At 38.9% G+C, this 9,896-nt stretch overlaps 1 pseudogene; it reads left to right on the forward strand.

The window, feature by feature from the left end:
* Positions 1 to 8,960: 8,960 nt before the first annotated feature.
* On the forward strand, positions 8,961 to 9,896 carry LOC118835555 (annotated as a pseudogene).

The raw sequence follows: 9,896 nt of genomic DNA on the forward strand, positions 1-9,896 counted from the left end.
GGACATGATTCTTTCTGTGTTCTATTCTGTAATACCACCCTTCTTGAATCCCATCATATACAGTCTAAGGAACAAGCAGATAAAGGAGGCTGTGCAAACAGTGATAAAGAGAACTATTTTTTCTAGAAGATAGCAAAAACTTTTGATCTCTCTAACTTTTCCAGTCATTTTACACTTTAAGTGTAGGTTTATATATTTTACACTTTCCCCTCTATATATTCTGTGATCCAGTGACATTGCCCTTTTGCTGTTCCTCCCACATGACAATCCATCTCTTGCCTGTGGGTATTTACATAGACTGTCACACATGCCTGGAATGCCCCTTCTCCTTTTCTCTGCCTCCTGGCTTTCCTAACTTCCTCCAAGTGGAAAAAAAAAATCCCATTTTTCTATGAGAGGGCTTTCCTCTTTACCTCCTTCTCTACTAGTCACATCTCTTTGATCATAACCCATTAACTTGTCTACATCTTATTTGTAAATAGTCATTGACATATTTGCTCCCCTATCAGAATGTGATGCATTAGAATGTAAAAAACAGGAACAATGATTTTGCTTAGTCTTCCACTGAACCCTTTGAAGTCACTTCTCCCCAACATCATGGTGTATACTGACCCATGACCATTTATTTTCAGAAACTGTTAGAGCTAGTGGCTCCTTCCCCACTCAGGGATGCCATCATATCTCTTATTCCCCTTTCCAGCAATGCTCCCTGGTTGAGAAAATTGAATCAAGATTAGAATTTCTACATTTGATTCCTTAAAAAAGTATCAAAATATCTTCAAACTGAGACACCTTGCCTACCTGGTCTAGGGAGGCAATGAGGTAAATTCCAGCTTTATCAAGTCTTTCTATAGTTAGACCATTTCCTTGTCTCAGAAAATCACCGTGCTGACTCCTTGAGGGAACTGAATTTGGAACTAGGAATTCTTCGTGTAACATCAGAGAGAAAAGGAACTTTATGAGGTCACTCTTTTTGAGTAGTTAAAAGAGTCTCCTAGTTCGAAGAGGTCATCTAAGCCAGCTCGTTTCTGGACAAGAATTCCTTCTCCAATATTTCCAACAAGTTAGCATCTGGGATCAGCTGTCTGGGCTTTGATACTCAAGGCAGACCACCTACCTCCTACATATCTACTCCAATCCATGAAGTCCTCTCTAAGTTGAGATCTAGTGAGAAACTAAAAGTGATTTCTTCTACCTGACAACAGAAAAAAAGAAGGAACTACAGACAATAGAAAACAGGGGCCTGGAAATAAAACTAGGGTCTACATCTCCCAGTCTAATCAAGGGGTTCATGTAGACTGTAGCCCACAAAAGTACTTTTTCCATTGCAAAATCCCAGGGGTGGCGAGTTTGGAACTGCCAGGGTGCTGAGGTTTCAGCTCTAAACCTCAAAAATTCGAAGAGGCCTAAACCCAGGATGTTTAAGTCTGTGCAAGAACCCAGGGAATTGAAGATAAGAAGGGGCCTGGGCCTGGTTGGTTATGCCACCAGGGGTCATAGCCTGGGCCTAGTACAAAGCTTCAATTCAGAACCTAAACCTGGAGAGGTAAATACATTAAATATGAAAACATCAACCAGTATCAAATCTGGAGATCCTCCAAAAGAAGGCAATTCCATAACAACTCTAAACATAGATTCTAAGGAAAAAATGGATTTTCCACAAGGACTACATGAATTCTTAGAAGAAATGAAGGAAGAGATAAAAAACGAAATAAAAGACCCGGAGGAAAGAATTGGAAGTAGAATAGATAATTTAGAAGAGAAAATGTTAGGCCTTATGCAAGAAGTGGAGTCCTTGAAAACAAGAATAGATCAAACAGAAATCAATGACTCCGTAAGACAGCAAGAAATATTAGAACAAAATGAAAAGATTGAAAAACTCGAGAAAGAAAATGTAAGATATCTGGTAACAAAAACAACTGACTTGGAAAACTGGTCAAGAAGAGATAACATAAAAATTATTGGGCTCCCTGAAAACATTGATATAGTAAAAAGCTTGGATACTATATTTCAAGAAATCATAAAAGAGAATTGCCCAGGTTTATTAGAACCAGGAGGCAGAATAAATATAAAAAGAATCCATAGATCACCTCCTCTTATAAATCCCCAAATAAAAACTCCCAGGAATGTCATAGTCAAAATTCAGAATTCCCATGTCAAAGAGAAAATATTACAAGAATCCAGAATGAAGCCATTCAAGTACCAAGGAATTACAGTCAGGATCACACGAGACCCAGCAGCTTCAACCATAAATGAGAGGAAATCTTGGAATTCAATTTTTAGAAAGGCAAAAGAGATGGGCTTACAACCAAGAATAAGCTACCTTGCAAAACTTGGTATAATCAATAAATGTCTTTTCACTCAGCTTTTCATTGTGCACAATTCAAAGCACATATTGCTACATATCATTGAATTCATCACATTCTTCATTCCTTATGGCACAATATTCCATTACCTGTTTACTGAGAAGGTGTGCTAAGGACAGGTCAGTTGCATCCTCTCTAACCACTGGCTCACTCTCCCTCTTCACACTCATTTTTCTCCCAGAGAGAATGGATTAGGTTTTGACCCCTGGAAAACAATTACCCACTACTTTCCTGAATAAGGGTATTCCTGGCCCTGGTAGTCAGTTTTCTCCATTCTTAATGTCCCTACAAAGTTCATTGATATAGCTGCCATGGGGCTCCACACTTTATTGGGTACTTAGTTTTAGAGAACTCCACCCCTGATGGGCGCTCAAATTTTTATGGTTAATAAAAATATGCAAAATAAACAAAATAATTTTAATAAACCTGTACCACCAATTGGATCTTACATTACTTATATAGATATGTCTTATGAGGTAGGGGAACATCATAATATACCTAAAATAAACCAATAAATTGGTTGAGACAGGAGGGTTCCAGATTTCGGTAGCCCACTATGGTGAACAACCCTGGAAAATGTTCTCCTTTTATCCACCCTGCTCCACATGCCAGGCATTGTCATCAAAATGCTTCAGTGACCAAAGATGTATTGCTCATTGTTGAATGTCCTGAATCAATTGAAAGTGCAAAGTATTCTTAAGACTGAATACATTGTCTCGGATGATAAATTTAATGATACCATAAATAGTATAATTGTATTATCTAGAATGAAAATATAGAAGAAAGTGTGAAATATATGATTGGAAAAACAACTGACCTGGAAAATAGATCCAGGAGAAACAATCTAAGAACTATTAGTGTACCAGAAACCCATGAGGAAAAAAAGGCTGCACAACATCTTCCAAGAAATCACAAGGATAACTGCACTGAGTTCCTAGAACCAGAGGGTAAAATAGTCATTGAAAGAATCCATTGATCACCCCCTGAAAGAGATCCCAAATTGAAAATTGAAAGGAATATTATAGCCAAAATCCAGAATAATCCATTCAAGGAGAAAATACTGTGAGCAGCCAGAAAGAAATATTTCACATACTACAGAACTACAGTCAGGATCACCCAGGATCTCACAGTTTCTACATTAAAAGAAAAGAGGAATTGGAATGTGATATTCCAAAAGGCAAAGGAGCTTGAACTACAACCAAGGATCAACTACCCAGCAAAACTGATTAAAAATTTTCAGGTAAGGAGATGGCCATTCAATGAAATAAGAGAATTCCAGACCTTCCTGATGAAAAGGCAGAGCTCAATGGAAAATTTGATCTTCAAATACAAAACTCAGAAGGACATAAAAAGGTAAACATGGGGCAATAAAACATTGTTAACCAATAAGGGTAAATTGTTTACAACCTTACAGAGGATTATATATATATATATATATATATATATATATATATATATATATATATATAAATCTTGAAAATAGTAGTGTAATTATGAGAACTGAAAGCGATATACATAGATTGTGGGTGTCAGTGTAATATAGCCAGTATAATGACAAAAATTTAATTAAGGCATGTAAAGGAATGGTTCTGGGAGACAAATTAAGGAGGAGTTAAAAAAGGGTAAATTACATCACATGAAGAGGCACAAAAACATATTATAGAAGAGCTGATACTTCAGTGAGGGAGAAGAGCAGAATTTGAACTTTATTCTTATTGGATTTAGTTCAAGAACAGAATAATATACTTTGATAAGTATACAAAGCAAACTTGTCTTAAAGATGGTAGGAGGGAAAAGGGGAAAGGAAAAGGGGTGGTGGTCAGAAAGGAGGGAAGAAGTAGCAAAGGGGAAAAGGTAAAATGAGGGAGTTGAATCAAGAGGGGGGGTAAACTGAGGAAGGCCACAGTAAAAAGTTAAACTCTTTTGAGTAGTGGGAGTGAGAAAGGAGAAGTAAAACCATAAATGGCAGGGGGAATAAGAAGAGGAAAAAGATGCAGATAGCCATCAAAAATATGAATGGGAATGGGATGAACTCTTCCATAAAACAGAGGCAGATAGCAGAATGGATTAAAAACCATAATCCTACAATATGTTGTTTACAAGAAAAACATTTAAAACAGTGGGATAAACACAGGGTAAAGGTAAAAACCTTGAGCAGAATATATTGTGCTTCAGCTAACGTAAAATGAAAAGGTGGGGTAGCAATCCTAATCTCAGACAAGGCAAAGGCAAAGATAGATCTAATTGAAAGAGATAAGGAAGGACACTACATCCTGCTAAAATGCACCACAGACAAAGAAGCAATATTATTATATTGGGGGGAGGAGATGCAGGGAGAGAAATTTTGCAACTCAAATCCTGTGGAACTGAATGTTGTAAACAAAAAAATAAAAATAGTAAAAGTACCCTCCCACCCACTCCAAGATGCCATATATTCTGGTTGCCCCATTCCCCAGTCAGCCCTCCCTTCTGTCACCCCACTCCCCTCCCATTCCCTTTTCCCTTTCTTTCTTGCAGGGCAAGATAAATTTCTACGCCCTATTGCCTGTGTATCTTATTTCCTAGTTGCATGCTAAAAGTTTTTTTTTTTGTTTTTCAATGTCTGTTTTGAAAACTTTGAGTTCCAAATTCTCTCCCCTCTTCCCTTCCTACCCACCCTCCCTAAGGAGTCAAGCAATTCAACATAGGCCACATGCGTATCATTACGTATAGCCCTTCCACAATACTAATGTTGTGAAAGACTAACTATATTTTGCTTCTTCCTAACCTATCCCACTTTTCAATAATTTTCAATAATTTCAATAATGAATTTTCAAATTCAATAATTTCCTCCCTTGACCCTGTCCCTTTTTGAATGTGTCTGTTTTTGATAATCTCCTCCCCCATCTGCCCTCCCTTCTATAATCCCCCTTTTTTATCTTCTTCCTACTTCTTTCCTGTGGGGTAACATACCCAGTTGAGTGTGTATGGTATTACCTCCTCAGGTCAAATCCAATGAGAGCAAGATTCAATTATTACCCCTCACCTGCCCCCTCTTCCCTGCCTACATAACTGCTTTTTCTTGCCACTTTAATGCGAGATAATTTACCCCATTCTATCTCTCCCTTTCTCCCTCTCTCAATATATTCCTCTCTCATCCCTTAATTTGATTTTTTTAGGTATCATCCCTTCATATTCAACTCACCCTGTGCCATCTGTCCTTATACACACACACATACATACATACATATACACATACATATATACATACACACACATATATGTATATATAAATATATACATATTCCCTTCAGCTACCCTAATACTGAGGTTTCATGAATCATACTGTATTAGGAGGGCAGAGTTTATAATTTCAAAGAGGATCGTATATATGTCTGAAAGGTTCAGAACTGTGAGAGATAAGGAATCTTCAAAGTAGGAGGCAGAAGAATCAAAGCATATATTTAGGCTCCACAGTAGCCAACCCACAAACCTGCATCCCCATTTTGATATTTTGATCAAAAGCTTCCAGGCCCAATAAGTCTGCCTCACAAGAGTTACCAGGAGGCCACAGAGAAGCATGATGGTATAAAGCAAAGTCATATACATGCTTCCCCTCTATGGTAAAAAGATTACCCACTGGCCTCAAGTCCTTGTTCAGCACTCCTCAATCCTCACGTGTATCAGCTCTGCTACTGGTAGCTCCTGCTTCTGCTTCTGCTTCAGCTTCGGCTGTAGCTGTAGCTGTAGCAGCTTCTGGCTCCAATGGAAGCTGCTTTTAACCATCCGGCTTGTGCAGGGGTGTAAGGTATGCTGAGGAAAGCACAGGTCCTTTCGATCTGCTTAAGCAAGGTGAAGGGGTTGACCAGGAAAGCACAGGTTCTTTCAATCTGCTTAAGCAAGGGAAGCAAAGTGAAGAGGCTGACAAGCTTACGCCAATCCAATATACAAACAGCATTCAGTTCAGGGGAAAAAGCCAAATTGGTCAAGGGCAGGTGTTGACTAAGTGCTAAGGAGCCCATTTTTGGTTACCAACACACATACACATCATCTTTCCATGTACGAATGCAAGCAAAACAGTTCAACTTCAGTAAGTCCCCTGTGATTTCTCTTTCTTGTTTGTCTTTGCATGCTTCTCTTGATTCTTGTGTTTGAAATTAAAATTTTTATTCAGCTTTAGTCTCTTAACTGAGGAAGCTTGAAAGTCCTCTATTTTATTGAAAATCCATATTTTGCCTTGGAGCAGGATACTCAGTTTTGCTGGGTAGGTGATTCTTGGTTTTAATCCTAGCTCCACTGACCTCTGGAATATCATATTCCAAGACCTTCGATCCCTTAATGTAGAAGCTGTAAGATCTTGTGTTATTCTGATTGTGTTTTCACAATACTCAAATTGTTTCTTTCTGGCTGCTTTCAGTATTTCCTCCTTGATCTGGGAGCTCTGGAATTTGGTGACAATATTCCTAGGAGTTTTTTTGGGAGAATCTATTTAGGGAGGTGATTGGTGGATTCTTTCAATTTCTATTTTACCCTCTGCTTCTAGAATATCAGGGCAGCTCTTTGATAATTTCTTGAAATATGATATCTGAGCTCTTTTTTTTGATCCTGGCTTTCAGGTAGTGCAATGATTTTTAATTTATCTCTCCTGGATCTATTTTCCAGGTCAGTGGTTTTTCCAATGAGATATTTCACATTGTCTTCTACTTTTTCATTCCTTTGGTTCTGTTTTATAATATCTTGGTTTCTCATCAAGTCACTAGCTTTCACTTTCTCTAATCTAATTCAGTGGTCTTTTGGACCTCCTTTTCCATTTGGTTAATTCTGCCTTTCAAGGCATTCTTCTCCTCATTGACTTTTTAGAGCTCTTTTGCCATTTGAGTTAGTCTATTTTTAAGGTGTTGTTTTCTTCAGTATTTTTTTCAGCATTTTTTTGGCTCTCCTTTAGGAAGTCATTGACTTGTTTTTCATGGTTTTCTCACATCCTTCTCATCCTTCTGCCCCAGACATGTTTCTGCTTCAGCTCTCCCAGACTGGTGCATTGGCTGGATTCCTCTGCTCTTCCTGGTTGGTTTTTTTCTGGTGCCCTTACATGTACCCAGTGCTCCTGCCCCTCTCAGTCTACTAGTGACTTCTAAATTTCTCAAATCTGCTCAGATTTACTTTTTTAGACATATCTGTCAGAATTTGTGAGAGATCTCCAGTAGTTCCTTCCTTTCACAGTGCCATCTTGGCTCTGCCCCTCTGATCAGCCAAAGTTAAATGCATTGAAACTTGACTTTAGTGATAGTGATGTCATTTTGGTCCTCCTCAAGGATGAAGGACAACAGTCACCATGTGCCAGATACTTGTGGGAATTGTTCTTCGTTTTTGAAGTGGACCGATGACATAATGGGCCATGTCTTGACTTGTGCATGAATTGGATTTGTGAGGCTAAGTTTCACAAAATCAGCACCTTCACTGTTTGAGAGTCATTGAAGTCCAGTGTCAAGACAAAAGTCAAAATGACAGTGATGGCCCAGGATAGTGAGAATGACCTTGGTGTCTTTGTTGTATGACCAAGCTCTAAGCCCTCTACAATGCCTGCTTCAGCTGTCTTCATAGCCTATGGAATATTGTTCTCATCCACCTATTTGGTGGGGGAAGTCTTCACATGCTTGGGGTAGACATCCTCCCATTCTGCCTAAGTTGCTAATGATTTTGAGCCCATCTCTTAGCCTCAACCTCATTTAGGTCATTTGCCAAGAGGGTTTATTGGGCTGTGACTGGTGCGCATGCTACAGGTTCTTGGAGCCACAAGTGAGATTTGAGTGCTAGGTAGACACAATGGTGAATGAGCATCCCTGTAAAGGGCTCAGCAGCCCTCCTACTAGAGCTGCTAGGCCTCCTTGAATACTTTCTCCCCCCCATCAGACACTTATTGTGAAGCATTAAGAGGGGGGAAGGAAGGGAATAAACATTTCTATAGCTCCTCTTATGTGCCAGGCACTGGGCTAAGTGTTTTACAAATATCATCTCTTTTGATCCTTGTGAAAATCAATGTCGAAAACAAAATAGATTAAATAAATTTTAAAAAATGGAAAAAAAAATAAATGTTCTTTTCTCTCATTAGAGTGCAAGACATTTCGAGACAGTGACTGTCATTTTTATGCTTTTATTTGCATTCCCAGCACCTATCATAATCCCTGGCACACTGTAGGCAATTAATAAATGCTTGTTGGCTTGACATGACTGAATGGATTGGATGAGGATGTACTGAGGTCTTTTCCAATTCTTAAATTGTATGATTTTCTTTCTAAGAACTCCAATTCAATCAGAGTGACCACTGCTTCTGAAAAAGTGATGATTGATTTCATCATTATTTTACTTTTTACCCTTGAACTTCGCAGATCAAACACTCCTCCTAGGCTCTCATGCCCTTAATATGTGTTGACTCGCCTTATTAGAATGTAAGTTCCTTGGGGACAGAAACTATCTTGCTTTTTTTTGCCTCCCTAGGGACCCAACACAACATTCAAAAAGTCTTATGTGCCAAGAATAACACAAACTATAATGTCTTCTGTTTTTAAAATATATTTCTTCTTTGCTCCTCAGGTCACTGGGTGAAAGATTCAAGAAATGTCTAACTTTATCATTGTGAACGAGTTCCTCCTCATGGGGTTTTCTGCCATCTGAGAGCTGCAGAACACATATTCTTTCCTCTTCTTACTGATTTTCATGGATACCATATCGGGGAATCTGCTTATTGTCATGGTAACCACTACTGGCAGGTGTCTTCACACCCCTATGTTCTTTTTCCTTAGGAGTCTGTCCATTGCGGATGCCTGCTGCATAACAGTCATTCTTCCTAAAGTATTCCCCAATTCCTTGTCGACCAGCAGAGCTATCTTAAAGAGAGAGTGTGTGGCCCAGATCTTCCTTGTGGTTTTCTTTGTCTATGTGGACTTGACCCACCTCACCAACATGGCATATGATTGCTATGTTGCCATATGCCACCCACTCCATTACACAGTGATCATGAGTCCCTGAGTCTGTATGCAGATGACATCAACATGCTTGCTTGCTGGCCTCCTGTATGCAGGTTTCCATACAGGTTACACATTTCCTTTGCCTTTCTGCCAATCCAATGTGATCCATCAGTTCTTTTGTGAAATCCCCTCTTTACTCAAACTGTCTTGCTCTGAGACTTTCAGTAATGAAATAATTATAATTGCCTCTAGCCTGGGGGTTGGCGGTGGCTGCTTTACCTTCATCATTGCTTCTTATGTTCGCATATTTTCCACTGTACTGAAATTTCCAGTGAAAGAAGACCAAAGAAAAGCCTTTTCTACCTGCATCCCCCACATCATCGTTGTATTGGTGTTATGGATCTCAGGCTTTTATGTGTCCCTTAGGCAATCTTCAGTTTCTGCGTCCATTGAGGACATGATTCTTTCTGTGTTCTATTCTGTAATACCACCCTTCTTGAATCCCATCATATACAGTCTAAGGAACAAGCAGATAAAGGAGGATGTGAAAACAGTGATAAAGAGAACTATTTTTCCTAGAAGATAG

The sequence above is a fragment of the Trichosurus vulpecula genome, chromosome 2 (assembly GCF_011100635.1).
Source record: "Trichosurus vulpecula isolate mTriVul1 chromosome 2, mTriVul1.pri, whole genome shotgun sequence".
Taxonomy (NCBI): Eukaryota; Metazoa; Chordata; class Mammalia; order Diprotodontia; family Phalangeridae; genus Trichosurus; species Trichosurus vulpecula.